Source organism: Uloborus diversus, chromosome 7, assembly GCF_026930045.1.
Source record: "Uloborus diversus isolate 005 chromosome 7, Udiv.v.3.1, whole genome shotgun sequence".
NCBI lineage: Eukaryota > Metazoa > Arthropoda > Arachnida > Araneae > Uloboridae > Uloborus > Uloborus diversus.
The window spans coordinates 63816949-63841296 of record NC_072737.1 but is presented as its reverse complement, the minus strand read 5'-3'; positions in this window follow the sequence as shown (position 1 = coordinate 63841296).

Below are 24348 nucleotides of genomic sequence, written 5' to 3'. Positions count from 1 at the left end.
ATAATTTTTAAATGAATTAATGCATTTACCAAACTAAATAAAAACAGTAAAATGTAAATTTAAAAAAATAATTTTTACTGTCAAAAAAAAAAAAATCGTCTGCGCATATCTTTATGTAGAAATATAAATGACTTCGAGTTTTTACGCCGAAAACTGAATACCTAAATTAAAACTTTAGCGTGAAAATAAAAACAAGTCATATTAACAATAATTATTTCACAGTTAAAACCATAGCTGCGGAGTCGGAGTCAATCTCATTTTGGGATAAAGGAGTTGGAGTCGAATATCCAAGAATCGGAGTCAGTCATTTGTCCTCCGTGTATAAATTTTTGCCAAAGCTACGAAGTCAGAGTCGAAGTCGGGGAGTCGGAGTCCGATTAATTGTCAGGCACAGGAGTCGGAGTCGGAGTCAGGTGCCCCTAAATTCTCGGAGTCGGAGGCTGGAGTTCGGCATCAAGAGCTATTTCCAACAAAATTTGCTTCAGATAAATCCGCCTTCAAGTACGGAATCTACATTGACTTTCAGTTCCCCGTAGGCGCTAATGCTAAGGGATTTAAACTGTTCAAAATTGAACGGAAAATTGTTCAAATCAAAAATATATTTTATATACAAGTTTTTCATCAAAAGCTTTTTCCTACAAAGTTTGCTTGAAGCAAATTCTCCTCACAGTTTGGAATTGCCTTGAATTTCCCCGTAGGCGGAATTGTTAAGATTTTTTGAACTGTTCAAAACTGAACAAAAAATAGTTCAAATCAAAAAGTCAAACATGGGAATGAGGTGTCCTTGCCGAGATCTTTCGAACAAAAAAAAGTTTGTTCGAATCGGACTATTCATTCAAAAGTTATTATGGGGGGGGGGGGGACAGACAGACAGACCGACAGACATTTTTTTCCCATCTCAATACCCTACTTTCCAATTTATAATTTTTCGATATTTATTTAATTATTTCATTTATTGTTGACTTTTTTTTGTTTTTCGCGATATTTTTAAGATGCATTAAGCCTTCTTTCATGCTTTTTTCTTTTTTTTTCTGACTTTTACTAGGAAAGTGGGCTAAAAAGTCACACTTTGACTGAAACACTTCAAAACTTTTCACGGAAACAATTATGATATGGATATTGCTACTAATTCACTATTCATAGAGGCATTTCACAAGGACGGATACAAGGGAGGGGCGATGGGAGCGATCGCCCCTCCCTCGAGAAACCCAGCACCAAGATTTTTTCCGAACTGAAATCCTGAAACGCAAGTATAGGCCCAATTTGATGATGTAAAAGAAAGAAATAAGGTTTGAATATCTCTTCCAGAAACTTTTCGAAATTGAAGATACAAAAAGGCAACTTTAAACTATCGTCGGCACTGTCTGCGCTTTCTGGATCCGTCCTTGGCATTTTATTTAAACCCATTTTATTAAACTTAGAGCCTTTTAATAAGGTACAACATTATTTAATTAAAAAGTCTATTATGTTTAGTTTATTATTTTAACACTGCACAATGAATTTGAACTTTTCTCTCTTCCTTAAATGAAACTATAAGGTTCTGAACAAAAAAAAAAAAAAAAAAATGTATCTACGAAACTGTTCTGCGTTTAAGTGACCCATCAGCTTATGTTACTCAACTTCTACTTAAAAAAAAAAAAAAAAAAAAAAAAAAAAAAACTGAAATTTCACTCGAGTTCTGGATGGCAACGTTCGTTACTTGAAAAGCGAAAAGCTAAATTTCACTAAAACAAACAAATTTCAGTTTTGAAGACATGGAAAAAACCAGCTGATTGGAGTTGGATATTTTTGAAAGGCAATCTTAACAGAAGCAAGTCTCTTTATTCAACAGTATTTGTTCCACGCTTTTTGAAATGCAAAGTGGTTTTGCCAAATCACAAAAGATGAATAGTTTCTAATCAAAAGCTACACTTCTAACTGCTGCTCTTAATGCTCTGTTGTCGCCTCTACCTCGGCATTGATAAGAATTATTTTCCTGTAAAGTTTCTCGGATTTAACAAATAGTAATTAAAATCGCAGTAATAATGATGAATTATTTAAATGCTTTTGATTCAGTACCTCTTAAATTTCGCAACTGAAATCTTTAGTCTGATAGTCAAATAAATGTATGCGGATTTATGGAATGAAATTTCGCAAAGACTGGAATCGGAACAATACCAGTTAATTAACTGTAAACAATTTGAAATTCTCATCAAAAGTTTTCGAAGTTGTTTTTAAAGATATGTTTTAGTCACGTTAAATCAATAAATAACGAAAATGAACTCGAAAATTCTTAATGAAAACGTTTATTAAAGCAAAAGTAAAATTAACTAGCTCTTTTACTATTCAAAATTATTCAATACACCTTGCCAAAAATCAGGAATTTAAATAAATATGTGGTCATCTTATCTTATAGAAAATTAGTGGTACCCGCTCGGCTTTGCCCGTAATAGAAGATTAAAAGGTCATTTGGTTCGCCCTGTATATTTACAAATAATGGATGATGCATTTCTCGCAAATTTTCTATGTTCATTTGCTTGCCCCTTGTTACGGTTCCACGTTATGATAATTTGGTAATTTATTCTTCCACGTGAAGATAATTTGTTCTGTAAAATTTTCTTGTAATTGGAATAGAAAAAGAACAAAATAGAATTTTCGAAAAATCGCTTGGGGTGCATACCCTCATGCTACAAACTAATTTTGTACTCGTACCAACTTTCTGGAAAATTGACCGAACCGTCCGATGCATCAGCTTAAGTTTAGCCATTATGGATCGGATTTTTCATTGTTGCACTGCTAGGGTTACCACAGCAAAGTTTCGGGTTTCGCCGAATTTGCCGAAAATAATACTTTATTTAATAAACAATTCACGTGCCGCTAATAATCGCTCGCAGTGAACGATCAACAAACGCGATTACTCGCCAAAAAAGACAACCACTCAAACCCGCGCTACGATTCAAAAAGGCTGATGTTAAGCTGATGCGCCGGCTCGTATATATAGGGGCCTTAGGTCTAGGCGCTATTCGGAACTCCAGCGCTCGAATACGCTACCTTGCGGTGATTTACAAAACTGCCGATGTAACTAAAACATTGACACGTTGCGTTCCACGTGTGTCTGTTGACGTAAACACAGGCAGTTTGTTCTGAGTATTTATTAACGCAATCGATGAGTCTTAGTTTGCTTTCAGCTACAGAAATTAATTCGTCCCTTAGTAGTATTCTCGAGCTTCTCAAAATAATGCTAGTTTTCCTTATTTCCTACTAAAATATGAGTTGATTGAAAATAGTGAAAGCGAAAACTGGAGTAACAAACATGGATAACGTTATACAAGGTAAACATTTTTATTGTTTTGTATGAATTTGTAAGAATATGAGTTTTTTTTAATCTTAAATTAATTTAACTAACCATCTTTTACAGCAGCATTTAGTTGGAATGGACGGTATGCAAAATATTTTCTTGAATATATTATCGTAGAACAAAATGAAAAATGTTTCACCGAGAAAGAATCTATATATATAATTCTCTTACGTGCCGGCAAATGAAGGGGTGAATTTCTAAACCTCTGTTGGCAACACTTCGCCGATAAATCATGTAAACAAACTTCTACGTTGTTTTGAAATCTTGAATCACAGAATACTCAACGAACTTTTTTTTTTTTTGAGATGAGTTTGAGTCGGGCTGTGGCCCATTTCAACCTTAATCAGCAAAGAAAAGCTCAAAGAAGGCAGGAAACCGTTCTTGAATCCAATTTAAGAAAATCTATATATATAATTCTCTTACGTGCCGGCAAATGAAGGGGTGAATTTCTAAACCTCTGTTGGCAACACTTCGCCGATAAATCATGTAAACAAACTTCTACGTTGTTTTGAAATCTTGAATCACAGAATACTCAACGAACTTTTTTTTTTTTGAGATGAGTTTGAGTCGGGCTGTGGCCCATTTCAACCTTAATCAGCAAAGAAAAGCTCAAAGAAGGCAGGAAACCGTTCTTGAATCCAATTTAAGAAAACCGTTCTTGAATCCAATTTAAGACGAGCCATTTCCAGAGTTGTATTCTCTGATTCGCTGCCGATAATTTTTAGCGGCTGGGGAATTTTCAGTCAGCAGTTCCTTCAACAGATCAGGTGCGTCACACAATGCCGGTAACCGCACCTTTCCGTCATGGCAACATTTAGTATATTTATTTGCAGTATTACGCTCTTTCTGCCAATAAAGAGCACCACAAAATTCGCATTCTTCACACATTGCTCCACAATCATGTTCATCGGCAATGTTGTTTTGAACGCGTAGGCGCTTTGAGCGTCGTCTATTCTCTGCTTCAGTACGACAGTTCAGTTCAAAATGAATAACCGAGAAAGAATTTACTTTATTCCTTTTATTCTCAGCTGAAAGGTTTCGCCAAATTTGTTTAGGGTTATAGTAGTTTTAGTATTGTGCAAGCAAAGTAGCCTTGGCGAGTTTTCGCGTTTTTAGTTAAACCATTTTTTGTCCGTGACGTGGCAAGGATTCAGAATAACAACAAGAAGGACAAACGTTTGAGAAAATATGTTTGGTGCTCTCTGAGCCTGTTTTTAGTCATGGCCAGCTCTATGTGGCATTATCAAGAACAAGATCTTTTGAAGCAGTGTCAGTTGTGGCTCCCAAACGGGACATTTTTAATTGTGTATATGAGAAAGTTTTCTCAGATTAGAATATATAAGAGTGTAAATATGTAAATATATATAAGAGTGTAAATAATGTAAATACATCCCTCGGGGGAGCCTGTAACCCCTAGAGGGCGCGTCCCCAGGTGGCGGATAGGGGAATGCCTTCATTGGTTTTCCAATGGGTGGTAGAAGGGAAATAAAATACCTTCCGCGGACCAACAGGTAGAAGTGCAATCTCTCCAAAGCAATGACAGACACTTTTGTATCTATAATGGTAAAGTTGTGCACATTGCCAAGGCAGTCATCTTACATACAGCAAAGTTAAACTGTCGAAAATCTGGCTAAAGCAGACAAATTAACATTATGAACGTAATTTTCATATTGGTTAAATGGATGGTGACCTAAATGCAATTACCAACTTTAATTTTTACGGAAAATTTTAGCTAGGCTAATGTATTGGCATACAGCGAGCGAGCGAAGCGAGCATGGATCGCGAAGCGATCCACAGGGAACTGCGTAAGCAGTTCCGGGGGTTGGCGAGCGATAGCGAGCAGGGGGCGATAGCCCCCTAGTTTACTTTATTCCTTTTATTCTCAGCTGAAAGGTTTCGCCAAATTTGTTTAGGGTTATAGTTTTAGTATTGTGCGAGCAAAGTAGCCTTGGCGAGATTTCGCGTTTTTAGTTAAACCATTTTTAATTTTTATCATGAGTGGAATAAAATGGTAGTAAGATTACAGAATTCGATAAGTAAAAAGAAATAATGGTTAATCAACTGAAAAGAAAACTACCACCATATATCCGTAAGAATTCTGTAGATGTTTTGCATAACTTGACATAATTAAATCGTAACTCAGAAATTAGAAAAATCGAAACAGAAAAATTTTAAATTAACCGATTCGGGAATTCGAGAGAAATAACTCAGCAACAAATGCAAAACAATAAGAATAAACAAAGAAGTATCATCTTTTTTCGATAATAATTTGTAATGTCATATTGAATTTTCTAGAATTAATTGTTGTTCTTGTCAGGCCACAATTATTATTTAGTTTTATCAAGAATTGATAGATATCGAATTCAACATCGTGGAAATAGCTGCTTAGAACTACGAACTACGTAGTTTGCATTAATCTTTGACGTTTAGTAATGCTTCTTGAATTCTCATTTCTTTCTACGTGGGCCAGAATATCCACTAGACTTTGAAAATTAATTTAAAAAGAATAAAGCGAAAAATATCATACATACGAACAAAAATCACAACACTTTTAGCATTTTCTTCGTTACCACATGCGTTTGTTTTAGTTTTTAAGTTAGACAGTGACTGCAGTGCCCCCTATAGTTCGTTGGAGTTGCGAATTCGCGTTACAGACATCCAGACAGAGAGAGTTTCAGCTTTATTACTAGTAAAGATAAGAATGGTTTCTCTAGGCTTCATTTCACGACAAAGTAGGGGAGAAGAGGGTATAGTGAGACAATAGCAATATATTTTTTGTTTGGATATTTCCAGCCTGAAAAAACTTTTGAAAAGTCAGGTATACATACTGTGAACACTATTTTAGAAAAAAAAGTTTGCTTTTAAGTGTCATGTGAGACAAATAAGTAAAACATTTCTTTTTTTTTTTTTTTTTTTTTTTTTTTGCACCGTTTCTAAACCGTTAGATAAACTGTACAAACTGATGCTATTAATCTAACAAAAGCATAGACTAATAATAAGAGTAGACCGAGCTTTCCCAGACTTGCTGATAAAAAAATTGGTTCATGGATACATCATGTGACTGGTGGGAGGCTTGGCGAAAACTTTGGCAGCATGGTTGCTAGATGGCAACATTATCTATAGTTTGGCACTCGACATGTATTTTAAGACATAATGTGTTTTCATTATAATTTTTTTCCAGGTGCAGAGATTGAACTGTTTTTCTTTTAGTTATGCATTATTTTGACATTATTAATTAGTTTTTGATCACAGTTTTCAGTAACTTTTATTTCATTTGGAACTGCTACGTGACGTCAGCGTTGGCGTGAACGTAATGGCGTAAACGTTAACACAAAAATGTACTAATCGGTATCTTAAATTCAAATTGTAGGTAAAAATCTTACCATTTGCCGATTCTTCTTGGGCGCTTGCATCTTTAATTGCTTAGAGAGTTATTGAAATTGACTAAAGAAAATGCACAATACTATCTAAACGAAAAACTCACTATATTAACAAAATATTTACAACTTAGAATAACAAATTAATTTACAAATTGGACTCCATAAAAGATCATTCTTCCGTGTTCCATCAGTTCTATTTATTTTATTTCTCGCGGGCGTTGATCGTCTGCTACGATCAACGCCAGCTGTTGCTAGGATATCCACCAGTCACATGGTTTGGTTTATGAGCAGCAAAAGGGTTGCCATAGCTCGGTCTATTCTTATTATTAGTCTATGAACAAAAGCTTAATAAATTTACGTTCGACGAGCACGACTGGTTGCGGCCGGTTGGTTAATCACGTGACAGCAATGACGTCAGCGGTTACTAACCGGTTGTTCACGAACCAATGCTTCATTGAACGTCTTCGGTTCATCACCGGATACTTGCGCAGACATAACGCAGACGAATAACACGCAGGTGAAAAATACATATAATTGGTCAAAAATGTCACGTGGTTCCATCAACCAATCAAGAGCTGGAGTTGGGGTCGACCAATAGATCAACCGGTGAGGCTCATAAAACTAAAGCCCTCAATCCGAAGTCTTTGGATCCAAGGCTTTACATAAAACGACATCGGAAGCAACCAGTTTACCGGTAGCTCTCAAGAACACTGCAGTTAGCAACCGGTTACTCATCGGTCGACCGGTGAGGTTCGTCGAACGCAAGCAAACCAACGTTCATTTTAATTGTAGAATTATGTTGCTAAGTTTCTTTGTCTGAGAATGGCAGCCATTGAGTTTATATTCTGCAATTAGGGAACAGTGAAATCATGCCATCGGCATCGGGCGGCTAATGCTAACTTGAAGAAAAAATTAGCTCATCGACCTAGGAAAAATCTAAATACCGATGTATCGCCGATGTTTTCTTCTTTTTTTATGGAGGAGGGGAGGTAGAGGGAGAGAAATTACTAACTTTTTTTGCAATTAAAAGTAAGTACAGCATACGGCTCGAAATGAAACAACAACGGGATCAACACGGTTCTGAATTTCGAAATATGGCATTTTTCCGATAGCTACTGCAATTTTCACAAAAAGGCAGACGCTTATCAAGCGATTGTTTTCATGAGAATTTAAAGAAATTTATACACTTTGATTGCAATAATTACGGTAAATATTAGCTGCAGAGTGCAGTAGTTAGTTATCATTGATAAAAACGAACGAGAAAGCGCAAGGGTGTAAATATAGCTTAAGGTGCTCGACTTACGGCTCGCGGGAAATATGCAGCCTGCCAGATTGATCCGTGTGGCCAGTCATTCTATTTAATGATACAAATTGAAAACCGCGTTCATGCAATTTTAATGCGAAATAAATATAAATTCGCTTCTAAAGAGCAAATGTAAAATTTGAAGTTTTTTTTTTTACGAAAAAAAGCTTTTAATCTTATTTCTTAAATCAACTACAGGCTCAAAATTTGTGTCATTTGAAAATAAATAAATAAATACATACCCCTCACCCCCGAAATCTACAGATCAGTGCTTTTTTAGGTATAACCTTGAAGTTACTCTGACTTTATTAACAACGAACTTCATAATTACTATCTTTAATGGTCGTTTTTTACAACGACTCAAATTTGTCGCACCTAAAACTACCACCAACCAAAGACAGCAAGAAACAATTCTTAATTTGTAATTTTCTTCATTTTTTATCGCTTTCCCAGCCAATCAAGAAAACTTCAAATTTCTTAAAATTTAATTGTGTGTTCTGTCATGCAGTAGCGTAACTAGGGGTTGGCAGGAGTGGCTCTCGCCAGGGGCACAGCAGCCAGGGGAGCGACATATCGAATGATTAAAAAACAATTTTTTAAGAGTTTTTTTTTTTTTTTTTTGAATTATAGAATTTGTAAAATGCTTCCTTCAAGAAAAAGAGCTAGGGAGGTTATATATAATCTACTGAGAAGGAACATTGGGCCTCATTGAAAACAATTCTAAAAAAGAAAATAAGAAAAAAATTACAATGCTGCCTCCTATTTGTCGAATCAATTAATCAAAATGTTCCAAAAAAATTTTTTTTTCGGGGGCGGGGGGAATGCGCCCACCTCAACCCGCGAAATTTCTTAAGTTCGCCAGGGGCGGTCCCCTCGAGATATATATGTTACCGTTAAAGTATGAAATCCGTTATTTTATAGAATACCTAGTTATTTCATGGAATAACGTATTGTTCCGTTAAAGTGTGAAACTCTCTTGTATTTTATGATTTAACTAGTTATTTCATGGAATAACGATCTACTGCCCGTTAAAGTGTAAAATAATCTACACCATACATCTTGCGCGACAAATACATTTACCTTCCACCCCTACTGCATTTATGAATTATTCCAGGCCATACGTGTCAACCCTGTGTGTCAACGAAAAATGTTTTTGTTTTAGAAATAACGTTCTTTGTAATTCCAAGTGTCATTTTAGTAATCCTTGTAATAACAAATGATTTTATGGTATGTTTTCATAAATACCATTTATACGCTGCATAAATTATATAAATTGCTTCTTTTTCATTTTAATTGTCTATCATTAGTTTATTTATAGAATACCTATATAGTTATTTCATTTTAGATAAATTGTTTATTTTACACTTTAACTGTCTCTCATTAGTTAATTTATAGAATACCTAGTTATTTCATTGAATAACTAGTTAAAGTGTCAAATTAATAACATATTACACACTTTAACGGACACGATCATTTATTTCAACTCCAAGAGTTTGTTCGTATTAGCCGTTATTCGTAACAACCGTGAATAAGTGATGCTGCGAAAAAAATGAAGGAATGCTTATCTATATTAGTGCATTCAGAAACAGTCACCTACTATTTCTTATAAATGAATGTTTTTGGGAAATAATGAAAAAGGAAGATGATAATCGACAATCGCATAACAAATCTACAATTGAAGATGAACTGTTTTATCATCGAGTGAATTGAAATGTCCACAGATAAACAAATTCTCGGGCTTTATTTTTTATGCAAAATAAAAAAAAAAATATTTTCTTCTAGATACACAATGGAACTTCTACTACCTTACATAATGATAAATGATTTCTAAAAAAAGAAAATTACAGTATTCAACCACAAACATTTTAAGTGAAGAGGTAAGAAATTTTTGTTCGTTTTAGCCGATATTTTCAATTTAATATAATTATTATGCGTGAAATTTTCAATGTAATTAGATAGAAGACTAAACTTGCCGAACAAAATGTTCGTTTTAGCTGTGATTTCGTATTAAACGTGATCGTATTAAGAGAGTTCAACTGTATAACAGGTGTGGCTACACAACTGCTTTAACCGAATGCAACCTCCGATTTTTTGCGAGCTAACGCCAACGTTCTTTTCGCTTTTCTAATTTATCGAGAGCGTTGAAGATCAGAACCGTTCCAGACGAATTAGCATTTTACCTTACCAACCTTAATGTCCTTCGAAAAGAGACTATGTTTCAAGACTTTCTTTCTTATCACTCGTATCGAACTTTGAACTCGCTTTCGCTTTCGTCTAGGCCACGTGGAGAAGACACTGACCTTGATTTATTCATTTTGTTTCTTTGATAACCCCATCAAGGTGAAAATGTGTTCGTTTCTTTTTTTCTTCGTTTCTGATTCTTCATTTGAGAAGAGTTAGTTTTTATCTGTGTTTCATAAAAGATGTAATCTTTATGTTAGTTTCTCGCTTTAGTTTCAAGAGGTGAAAAATGAAGTAATTTATTTAGCATCAGAAGTAGTAAATTTAGCATTTTTGTTAATATTTCGTTTGAGTTCGTTCTAACTTTTACTGCTTCAACTCCTTGATTCATGTTTTTTTGATAATATCAAGGTGAACTTCAGTTGTTGCTTAGATAACGTGACCGTTTGTCCCCCCCCCCCACCCGAAAAACGACTCTTAATTTAACTGCCAGTCTATTTTTTAATTTTTAAACAGATTTTTCCATAAATTTCTTGGAAATAATGCGAGTGTTTTTAAATTAATTCAAAAATTTGTATTTTTTTCATTAAAAAAAACTTGAATTATCGTGTGAAAATTTAGAAATGATGTGGTTTCTACTTTCGCAACAACGGACTTGAAGAATCATGTCTAGTGTTAATCTCAAAATTCGTAAATAAGTAAGCTATTGGCAGGGCCGAATTTGGAAGTGTGGAGGCCCGGGGCAACGAAGGAGTGGAGGCCCCTAATCAGAGTTTAAAAAGATCATCATATTTTCGAAAATATCCGATACTTTGATATATATCCGAATATTTTGATACATATGTATATATCCGATATTTTTGATTTTTTTGACCCGTGAAAGTTAGGATATTTTGTAAAAATTTTATTGTGAGGGCCCATTCATTGTGGAGGCCCACCTGCCCTCCCCTAAATCTGGCCCTGGCTATTGGCGAGAGGAGTTTGAAAATATCGTTTTAAGAGCCATTGTCTGTAAGAATCAGGCAGTTTACGGCATTTGTGATTATTGACATTTTTAATGTTTCTTATTTTCACATATGTTGTTCCTTATCAGGAATGTAATATTTGTGCAAAGTATGAGCTTTGTCTGCCTTACCGTTTTTGAGGAATTAAAGTTTTAAATTTAGGGGTGGTGGCACATTTTTGCGTGTTTTTCAAATTTGCAGATTTTAAAGTTCTTGTTGCTTTAAGCGCCTCTATAATGACTTGGATTTTTAAGTTCTATACTATTATATGGTCTTCTTAGATACTATTACAGCTGTCAAATCGGTGTCACTACGAGGGCGACGGCCACAAACTCCGTTTAAAAATGACCGAAAACGAATTTTTGTACTACATTCAATGCCAATTTTCTCAAAGCTCCTTCATGATCACACCAACGTTTTTACATAAATTCCTAGCTACACTTGCATACATCAAAAATATGTAATAAAATTGGTGTCATTATAAGGGCGCCAGAAGATATTGGAACTTTTATGTGATAAATTTCACAAAAATGTAAATGTTTAAACCCTAACTACTACTCTCGCCCTCATAGCAGAGGTCTGAAACTTATTAATTTTGATAACCAACATGTTCGCCTAACATATGAACTAAAAAAAACGGTGTCACTCCTATTACTTTCGAAAATATAATCATTTGAAATTAGTACGTTATGGAGTTATTTAAAGAAAGACTTTTCTAATTCGAATGGCTTTTTGCACGGTTTGTTTTAAACTTTAATGTACAATTACAGTAGTGACACCTAAAATAAAATGTTTCTAATGCTTTTTATATATTAAAAAAAGCTTTATAATTGCATTAGAAACACAGTAAATCGATATAGGTACAGATGAACGTATTGTGTGTAATGTGCATCATAGGCTAAAATAGTCGTACTAATATTCATATTTTTCAACCATACTAATTTTTTATCTGTTATTTATTTTAAAAATGCAACTATTTATAACATAATATCTTAAATAGTTATAAACATAATGTATTATATAGCGAGCATTCAGAATCTGAAACATAATTTGAGGATGACGTAGACTAAAACAAAGAACACATAAAAAATCAAATCACCCAGTTTCAGAAAGACGGTCATCTCTTATTGATATCTGGTAATTTTGTAGCATTAAAGCTTGGGAAAACATGGTATCCCGAAGAAATAGTAGAAGTTGAACATTTGCAAGTAAATGTCAAATACATGGTAAGAAGGATTGGAATAAATAAATTTATTTTACTGGAAAAAAGGCGAGTATTGGTATGATAATCTAAACATATTATGCACAATAGATCCACCTATACCTATATCAAAACGGACATTTTCTATTCAAGATAAAAACGCTCTTACTGCCCAAAGCTGTTTATGTTAAACGTTAATTCTTTTTAATAAATTAAAAATAAATATGGTCAAAAACACTATCTGGATGTGATAAGATTAAATTAACAAAATACATAAATAAACAAATAAAATAAATTTAAAAAAATAATAATAAATGAAAAAAAATGCACCACAATATACTAGCTTCGAATGATTATATTTCCAAAAGTAGTAGGAGTGACACTAATTTTATTAGTGCAAATGTTAGACAAACATGTTGGTTAATTATTTTCAGATCTCTGCTATGAGGGCTAGTTGTATTTAGATAAGCAAATGGTCAACTTCTACAACGTCTCCGGGATACCATGTTTTCCCAAGCTTTAGTGCTACAAAGTTACCAGATATCAATAAGAGATGACCGTCTTTCTGAAACTGGGTGATTTGATTTTTTATTTTTTCTTTGTTTTATTCTACGTCATCCTCAAATTATGTTTCAGATTCGATTGCTCGTTTTGCTCGCTATATAATACATTATGTTTATAACTATTTAAGATATTATGTTGTAAATAGTTGCATTTTTAATATAAATAAAAGATAAAAAAATTAATATGGTTGAAAAAATATTAATATTAGTACGACTATCTTAGCTTATAATGCACATTACACAATACGTCCATCTGTACCTATATCGATTTACTGTGTTTCTAATGCTTTTTATGAAGCTTTTTTTAAATAAAAAGCATTAGAGACATATTATTTTAGGTGTCACTACTGTAATTTTATATTAAAGTTTAAAACAAACCGTGCAAAACGCCATTCGAATTAGAAAAGTCTTTTTTTAAATAACTCCATAACGTACTAATTTCGAATGATTATATTTTCGAAAGTAATAGGAGTGACACCGTTTTTTTTTTAGTTCATATGTTAGACGAACATGTTGGTTATTAAAATTAATAAGTTTCAGATCTCTGCTATGAGGGCGAGAGTAGTAGTTAGGTTTTAAACATTTTTGTGAAATTTATCACATAAATGTTCCAATATCTTCTGGCGCCCTTATAGTGACACCAATTTTATTACATATTTTTGATGTATGCAAGTGTAGCTAGGAATTTATGTAAAAACGTTGGTGTGATCATGAAGGAGCTTTGAGAAAGTTGGCATTGAATGTAGTAAAAAAATTCATTTTCGGTCATTTTTAAACGGAGTTTGTGGCTGTCGCCCTCGTAGTGACACCGATTTGATAGCTGTAATAGTATCTAAGAAGACCATATAATAGTATAGAATTTAAAAATCCATGTCATTATCGGGGCGCTTAAAGCAACAAGAACTTTAAAATCTGCAAATTTGAAAAATACGCAAAAATGTGCAACGCCCCCTAAATTAAAAAACTTAATTTCTCAAAAACGGCAAGGCAGACAAAGTCATATTTTGCACAAACATTACATTCATGATAAGGAACAACATTTACAAAAATAAAGAAAATTAAAAATGTCAACAATCACAACCTGCCTGATCCTTACAGACAATGGCTCTTAACTGTTGCGTATAATCAGGTTGTTAATTTTACAAAAAAATGAAATTTCAATGCTTCGGTATTCAAGTTGCTTTTTATGTGAAAGCAGTAAAGATTGGCGCTAAATTGAATAGGGGAAAGTCGGGGAATGCCGCTCAAATAAGGGAAAGCATGAACAGTTATTCACATTTACACAAAAAATACAGTATACCACAAAGCCTTTAAGTTGTTATGCTTCCTTCCCCTTCAAATAATAATTATGGCTATTAAATTGTCAAAAACCGAGAGCAAAAAAAAAGGGGGGGGGGGGCGGGGGAGCGCCAGTACCCAAAAGTGGGAAGTGAGGAGGGGGAAACGATGCTCATATTTAGATGCAGAGTGTCATTTTCCGTAAGAATCAGCAAGAATGGTATCATAAGCAGTTTGATGTGAGATTTTTGCGGCACCTTTCCCAATGTTCTTTTTCAATAACTTTTTTTTTTTTTTTTTAAGCTGACCATTAAAAATACTTAGATTTTTGAAGTGAGTAATGCAATGCGATTCGATCGCTATACGGAATAACTGTTTTGTTCATCTTTAATACGCAGCAAAATTAAAAACACTATCTGCTCATAAGCTTCATGTTCATCAATTAATAGAAAGAAACTTTTAAAAATGTCCGACGTGTTTCACATTCATAAGTTTAAATTTTGTTTAAATATTCTCTGGAAAAATATGCAAAATGTAAATTATATTCCAGAGCTCATGGGTGCCCATCCCTCCCCCAAATTCAACGGCGCAACCCCCCCCTCATTTTTTAAATCCTCCTTCTCCTTTTTATCTTCTAGCTCTCCTTTTTACTTTTTTTTTGTGTATTTTTATTTTTTTAAATACTTTTTATTTATTTGCTTATTTATTTTTATTTATTGTTATCATTATTGATATTTTATTAGAAAAGTTCTGTGCTACGCAATGAGTTCTGTGCTACGCCACACACACAAACTAAATAAGTAAATGAAATAAAATATAAACAGAATAAAATTATATAAAATAAATAAATTAAATTAAAAATATAATTCAATAACTAAATTTAAATAAAAAAATTACCCTCCCCCCAAATTTAGATGGTGCAACTTGCGATATAATCCCCCCCCCCAGTGAACACCCCTGCCTGAGCTTAACAAATAAATTTCAGTCGTTCTTCTCTGAAAAGAGAACTTTGAACAATTAATCTGACAAAATACATTTAAAGTCATTTTCGGGCGCGAAAAGCAGTTCACAACGGTCCTTTCTTCATTTTTGCCTCAAATTTGTGCTTTTTGAAATTTTTTAGTTAGCAGACAAATAACTTTCGTCTTTGAAATTTTTCTAAAATAATACTATCATGAATTATTTACAAAACAGAAGCTAAACTGTTTCAAAGAAATAATCTTTACTTTAGAATTTGTTTTCAAACTAGACAAACAAACACATTTCCGTGTTTAACGACACACTTCATTTGAATTAAATTTATATTACGAGGTAGTGCTTAAAGGAAAATGCTGCTTTTAAATTGTGAGATTGATTCTTTTAATATGTCCATTGGCAAACCGAGAAATGCATCTCGGGGATTGTTTTATAAAATGTTACGATGCTGCACAAAAAACAAGTTCGATTTCGAAAACAATAAAGAACGTATTGACATATTTTCATTTGCATATGTATGTATGAGCATTATTAATTCAATAAACCAGAAGAATGTTTTTTTTATCGCTGTCATCTCCAGTTGGTAGCTTGCCCGATATATATATATATATATATATATATATATATATATATATATATATATATATATATATATATATATATATATATATATATATATATATAAACCCTTTGTATAGTAGTGCAAAGTAGTTATCGTTTGTCATCAGTGAGGCATAAATTAATATTTGAGGTTACCTTGAGTGTATGTTTACTTTTAAAAAAAGGTGTTTTTAATTACTTACTTTTTTCTGCAGAAATGCAACTTTTTCTTAGTATTCTAATTTTGCATAATAAAGTTATTTAATATTTGACACGTTAGTTTTTACATTGTTTGACAAGAAGAAACGTATGTCAAAAATTGTAGATAAACTTTAGTTTAATACTGATGTCCAAGGATCACAAAAAGATTGATTGTTCAATTCATTCAATGTCAGAAAATAAAGCTATAAGTACATAAATAAATTTATTCACCCTCGAAAACTTGCGCTTTCTTAAATCTCAAATACTGTGGAAACTGAAATTGGAGCAGTGCCGATCTCAGTTAATAAAGGCCTTCAATTTTTTTTTCATTATGGTAAGAATGCACATTTACTTTTTATGTAACGTTTTTTACTTCCTTTTACAAAAAAGGAAGTATTGTATTCGCGAAAAAATTTTCACTCAAAAATCGCCCTTAATTTCCATTTTGCTCACCCCCAAATGAATGTTGAGTTTTTTTTTCGATTCGACCACATGCGGAAAAGTGCCTAAGAATGTATAGACACGCGAAATATCCATTTTGACCATCACCGAGGTAATTACAACGACTTTTCTCGTGACGTCTGTATGTATGTGCGTATGTGTGTATGTGCGTATGTGCGTATGTATCTCGCATAACTCAAAAATGGTATGTCCTAGAAAGTTGAAATTTGGTACATAGACTCGTAGTGGGGTCTAGTTGTGCACCTCCCCTTTTGGTTGCTTTCGGATGTTCCTAAGGGGGTCTTTTGCACCTTTTTGGGGGGAAATCATTGTTAATTTCGATGTAAACTCAAGTGGCGTTATAATTTGTCGGACACTTGGCGATATATCGCCAGTCTTTTGGTCGCCAAGTTTTGTCGCCAACTTGGCGACAAATTTGGCGGAGTTTTTTTTTTTTTTTTTTTTTTGGTTTCAATTTGGCCATTGTTGGTGATATTTAGAGAATAAATATTGAATCACATTAAAATAGCGAATAATGGGGAAATGACATTAAATTGGAGTAAAAGGAAGTCATGTGATGCACACATCAGCTCGTTTGCTTATTCACTAGCTTTAAATCAAAAATGTCGTGATCAATAGAAGGGTTTGGGGCAAGAATGTGATATGCCACACGATTCTGAAATTTCAGTAGACCAATTTCCAAAAAAATAAAAGCTATTTGTAGAAATTTTCAAAGCTATTATGCATCACATATTCTGCAATGCTAAAACCATTTATGTTTTTATCCAGATTACATAATCTATTGTTACATTTATTTCAATTTTAGTTATGAGAGACAACATTTTTGAACGAAAAGTTACTCCTTGTGTCTTGTCACATTTATTCCAAGAGCCCTTCGATTTTAAGTTTAGGAAGGTTCCACAGAGCCCAGTCAAAAGAAAAAAAAATAATTTGAATTTTGACATCTTGAATTCAAATTATGTTTTTCGCAATCACGAGTGTGTGTATGTAGGCGCGTGTGTTTGTGTGTGGGAGGTATGTGTGCTTGTGTGTAGGGGGTATGTGCGTGTGTGTGTGTAGGCATGTGTGTTTGTGTCTGTGTGCTGGCATAAGTGTGTGGGTAGTTCTGTGTATGAATGTGTGTGTGGGAGGGGTATGTGTATGTGTGTGTAGGCATATGTGTTTGTGTCTGTGTGGGTAGTAGTGTGTGTGTATGTGTAGGTGTCTGTATGTATGCATGTGTGTTTATGTATGTGTATGTGTTTGTGTGTGTGTATGTGTTTGTGTAGTTGTGTATGTATGCATGTGTGTAGGACATGGATGCAACCTGGAGACGGCTTTTGCTATAGGAGCAGCATCTTGAGGAGCCGGTCGACGGTGATGGTGCGGAGGGTGGCGGTGTTAAAATAAAATGATAGGACGCCAAAAACAGTCAAATGAAAGCAATAAGCAATCATGATTGCTCAAAAAAAAAAAAAAAGAACTTTCTAAGCGTAACATCGAAGTTTTACATCGAAGATATACTACTTGTATTAGTGATGCATAATGCATCCAGGATTATACTTGAGATTTTACTTAATTACCCAGGACATACTAGGATCAACTTTATATCATTGAAAATATAGTAGCAACCTAGTTTTAATTGTGTTTCGTTTTTTGAGTACAGGTTGTTTGATCATTTCTAATTACATATCTTCTCATTGCTTAAGTTGATAATAAAGGGTACGTAACTTTTCCTTGGACACTTCGAGCGTGAATTATAACTTTCAATTTCCATAATATAATGATTTTCTCGAGCGAAAAAAAAAACTGACTAGAAAAAAACATAGTAATATTTCTGAAGCATTGCTGTCAATTAGGAAATGTAATGACATTTTTGGAGGCTATAAAGAAGGGCAGAACCACTATCATGCAAGAAATTCATCGCCAACTGGAAGAAAAAAACATTCTAAACAAGCCCTGCATGCTGCAATGGATTTCAACACATGCTTACATACCGCGTATTTTGATATGGACACTGGGACCCTAACAATGTCAATCATGAACTTCTTGGCTACAGTCTACTTTGACTGGGTTATCAAATCACAGGAAAAAATGACTGTAAAAATGTAATGTAAAAACATGTTTCTTTTTGAATTCGTCAACTACATAAATAAGACTTTCTGGAACAATTATGACAATGACGTTAGTATGCGCCAAATAAGGACTACATAAAAACTACTAAAAAACTTTAGAAATTATTATTGAAGTAAATCAAGTGGTTAGAAAATTTAGACCAATCGTGTGTAAAAATTAAATTAGAAGCAGATTAAAATGATTTTTTATTATTTTTTTCACGTTAAAAAGTGTAAAAGTGTAATGAATGTTTTTATACCCCATTGGACCTCAGAACATGTTTTAAAGATGGGATTATCCGATATTTTCATTTTCAGTAGCAGTTTTGCTTTTGTTTTTAGGGGTAGTATCATTTGATTACGTCTTAGTTAAAAAACGAAAACAGATATTCTTAATAATTAGAAATATAATACTGTCAAGAACGTAACTGTACATTTTTGAGTAATTGAGTTTCAGTGCTTAATAGTACATTGGAGTAAACCAAATAACTCGTTTCTAGGTTTAAAAAAATTTAAAAATTGAATAAGAAGTATATTGATGATAAATAAGAAGTTTAAACTACTTAGATGCATAAAAATTGAGATATTTACCTTACAAAGTTAAGGACTACAACTAATGATTATAGTTAAAAAAGTTTAAAAAATATATTAGAAAACATTGACCGAAAAATCAAATTCTAGAAAAGTCTATAGTGTAAAGCTGTTACTTTTCCGTTTAATTTGTTTAAAAATAATCATTTTACCATAAATGGAAATGTAATTCATGAAATAATTTATTTGCTATCAAGTATCTCATTCTCATTATTAAAACATAAAATACACACACACTTTTTCACTCGTTTGCTAAGTTTTGGGATGGCGAATTAGTGGACCAGAGAAGTTTTTCACAAGCGAAGTTATGACATCGTGAAGTTTTACCCACGCGAAGTTATGAATAGGCGAAGTTTCAAACACGCGAAGTTACGGATCGGCGATATTTCTTCCGCGAAATTTTCTCCTGCGAAGTTTTGACCCCAAACCTTCTATAGCCTCATCTCTTTACTTTTTTAGATTTCCAAGTTCTTCATTTCAAAACACTTTGCACTTTTTTGACTTCGTGCTTGGAATCATTTTATGAGCTGTCTCAAATATTAAATTGCTAAGTTATTTGGTTAGCTTTATTAAACAATGTTCCATCTTTAAATATTTTACCTTTCCTGAAGTAAATTTCTATTTCACTCTGAAGCTCAGTCCCATTTGTTTTTTTTAAAACTCCAAGACTGTCTTGTTGTCTTTGATTTTTTAAGATTTTTTTTATTGTATTGAACTCGATGAAAGTAGAAGAAAACAAATGGCGAACTGAAAATTTTTGTAATCGAATTTGTAAAAAGGTTTTCAATAGCGTATGACTCACTATTGCATCATGTCAAATGAATGTATATAAAGGAAAGTACGTAAGTATAGTTCATTGAAAAAAAAAAAGAAAAACAGTTTTTTAAATTGAAACATTTTTATTTCACTTATGTTAAAAAAAGGGGGGGGGGGATCAAGTCTACGACTTTTTTTTTTCGGTTCATCTGTTTATAATGCTAATAAAAATGCGGTAATATTTTAAACTGGATTGTCAACAATTATTAAAAAAAGGTTTTTTAAACGTTAAAGAAGAAATGGCTAAATTTACATTTTATTTTGTATCTACTGCTGCTTAAATAAATGATCTAAAACGGAATGCAATTTAAAGTAACATTCACCTTTTTTAATAGGCAGACTACGTTACCCCGAATCCATTTAAAAAAATAAATGAATAATAATAATAATGACAAGCTACAAAATCGTTTTGTCCTACTACCAGACTGCCAGAAGTATCTTATTATGAAATTGTATTAATGTTCTCTTATCTCTTCATTTATATGGAGACGCAATCAATATTTTTAATCAAAGAGAGGTTATAAAACGCTTAAAAATAATTGATATTGAAGTATATTTTAATGGTATTTGTATTTGCTATTTACTCTCATGATTCATTCTTCTTTACATTTGAGTAAAATATGGAAAGTAATGTTTCTCCTTTGTATTCAAAGAAACTAACTTTAATCGTAAATACGTTTGCAGTGTAAATTTTTGCTTATCATAAAATTAATTTCCTTTCACATTAAACAAAACAAAAAATCAGATTCAAAATTAAAACAATCTTTCAGTATCAATTAAATTATGAAGTATATTTTACAACATGCTTCGAGAAACTGGAAAATTCAAATTTTAAATAATGCTTGACTGAACAACTAGTTAAGTAACATTTTAACGATTTTATTTTAAAATTTAATTTAGGACCACCCTTCATAGAATATAAGAAGCTTGAAATTATATCTTAATTCCTAGTTTTGATGAAAATAGTGTCTCCTGGGGGAGTAACAGTAAAATAATACCGCTAATTTATTCTCTTAGGTATAGCAGCCATATAGCACGCTCGATTGCTCCATCCCCCTTGAAGAAATCGATCCCAAAAACTAATGGGGCACCAATTCATGTGAGGCATATATGTGTACCAAATTCGTTCAATTTCGTGCATTAGTTTTTGCTGTAAAGCGGTCACACACTTACAGACCGACAGACATTTTTCAAAATTGCCGAAATTTACTCAACACAATTTAAAAAACGTGGTACTTCCGTAAAAAGACGATATTCGAAAATTTCAACGAAACCAATACTTTCTTCCATTGTTATTTGATATCAGATTTAGAAGAAAGTTATAAGAAAAAACACTTCCGAATGAATTTTTTTTTTCAGTACTGCCATCTAGTAAAAAAAATATTAACTAATATTGTGCTTCGTTGACAGATTTTATATCTTTTTTTTGTCTCCTTCAGGTGAGGCCGGGAGTAAGTAAACTATAAAGCATTGCACCATGGTAACCTTTACTACGTGTGTTTACGCTATCATGTAAAACAATATTTGTATTTGTTTAAAGAATATTAAGACTCGATGTGGCGTCTTAAATCAAGTTTTTTTTTTTTTTTTTTTTTCACTGTCACTAATATAGGTTTGATCCTAATTCATCAGATATACTAATTGTTGAGATCTTCTATCAAATCTCCAGGATTAAAGGGATTATTTCACTGCCATTCGCAGAGTTCCTTTAATAGCTGATAATTTTCTTGCAGTTTATCCTATTTTGGGGTCTTTTTTTTGGAAGATATTTTGGGGAAAAAGTGAATCATAGCACCTTAAGAATTAATCTGCTGTTCAACTATTTTTCAATCTGGATGGATTGAAACATTTCTGAATTTTACTAAAACAAGGCTCACCTTTTAAAGAAGAATGTTTATTGACTAATAAGCAAAAGTAAATGAAATAGAGTTTGCAAAATCGCAGAATCGTTTGTTATTCTTTTGCTATTAAAAATGCGAGTTACAAAAGCCATTTTAGTGAATTACAAAAGATAGGTGGGTGAACCTGAAGGTTCAAATGTTAATATTGTTACACATTGTATTTCACTTCTCATATAAATGAATAAATGGTGTACTAACTCCCCAAACCTAAAACTGGCTACATAATTGGGAAATTTAATGAATTCGGACATTTTGCAGGAACTACGGAAATAAATTAAAAATCTTTTGAATAATTTAATTTTTAATATGATGTTTTAAAATAAAAATATTGACTCATTCTTTCGGTGAATACATTCTTAAGATAAGTATTAATAATCTTAAAATGGTTTTTTTACTTTTTGTCTTTCTTTCCATTATAAAAGTTTTGTTGAGCGCAAATATTATTTATTTATTTGTTGGTGTATTCAAAGAATGAGTACATCCTTATAGATCATTTTTTTTTCTAAAAAAACTTAAATGAAATTACTTCTGATGTTATTCGCAACTCCGGAGCTCGAATACATTACCTTGCGGTTTTCAACCATACTACCGAAAAAGGTAAAACATTCCGTTCCGCGTGATTTCTTTGGGGCAAATTACAGGCTTCAGACAGTTTATGGTGCAATGTAATTTCAAAAGAATAGAAAAGAAAGTTTACCACAAACACGATGAAAGATTGCTGTCATTCAGTAAGCTTCAAAAGCAAGTTATAAGTTACGGCATTTGTTTTACCTTTTTCATCCGCCATTAGACAGTCGCTGCAGCCCCCCCCCCCCATAGTTTATTGGAGTTGCGAATTTTTATTAATTGGACTAGCTGCATGCCCGGCGTTGCACGGGCTACTTAAAAAATGAAAGAGATGTCCAATTGATGTTTTTGTATTACTCTGACATCAGTTTCTAAAGCGCTAAGGAGTAAATAAATACGCGTAATGCAAGGTTTGCAAAACACCAGTAGAGCATATTTTTGTCAAAAATCTCTTTAACGTTAATCATAGTTATCAATGATACAAGTTATGAGTATTTTCAATTAGCACAAAAGGTGAAAATATATGCATTATCAACTATAATTTGTGCTCACGTTAAAATGAATTACATCTGATAGACTATATCTGACCTATTTATGTACAATTACAATAAGCTTTTTACATGGAATGACACACACTTTTTGGTTGATTACGTGAAACTAAAGCACCAAGACTAAATAACTACCAATAAGCATTAATTTAATACCAAGTCATCAGATTCCAATTTAGCTTTAGTTAAAATCCTTAAAAACAATTTTGTTCAACTCTGTTTCACAAAGAAATCCAAACAATCTTAATTTAACATGTTCCTTTAACGATATAAACTGTATTTTAAAAATAGAAACAGGAAGAAAGAGAGTTATTACAATTCGAAAACTCACCCATGTGACGGGAAAAAGTCCAACAAAATAAACATAATTAGTCGCACATCCTAAGTGTACCAAAATATGAGGCCGGTGAATGATAAATTTACACTACAATCAATAAACATAGCTAAAGAAACAACTTTCATATGCTGAAAAGAATTAAGAACATTGAATGTAAAAAATAAAAAAAGGACAGACGATAAAATAAAGGCTATGTCCGAATAGGGCAACCAATTTTAAACTAATTTAAAAGCAAATTCTAGATGGAAACGTTGTTTTAAGATTTGGACAACAGTCAAAAAAATCTCGTTTAAAACAATTATTAGAATTTTACTTGCTCACGCATATGCAAAATGGCAACAGGAAAGAAATAAAAATTCCTGAATAACGTTATGTTAATTAACGTTTTAATTAATATCTCCGCTAATTAAAGTCGCGCAATTACCAGATTGGTCCTATTGTTTTCTTTGGAAAATTTCAAATTGATTGGTATCTCGTTTGACTTTCGATTCGTAGCGGTTCTCGAGAAGATCGATCTTCAGACAGACAGACAGACAGAAGGACGCGAACAGATTTTAATATAATAGTGGATTAATAATCTAACCGAACGGATAGTTTTTGTTTTGACTGTTATTTTATAATTTAGTACATGATCAATATTTGACAAAAAAATGGTTTGAAAAACGTATGATATATGAAGTTCTTCTTTTTTTTTTTTTTTTCGTCGTAAACTCATCATTAAAAAAATCACTTTTAAAATAAAAAAAAAATATTTATGGAAAATTTTCAAATAATCATTATTTTAAATCATCATGAACTTAGAGTTAAAAAAATGTCAAATTCTTCTTCTAGAACATTCACCTTGGAAAATGGTTAATACATAATACTAAAAATCACATTCACATTTCAGACTTTTGATCCAGTAAAATGACCAAAATAAGCAAAGAAAAGAAAAGTTTTCAATGTACATTAATGAACAAATTCATACCAGAAAATGAAGTAAAAATCTTTAGAAATGTTTTTTCACTTTT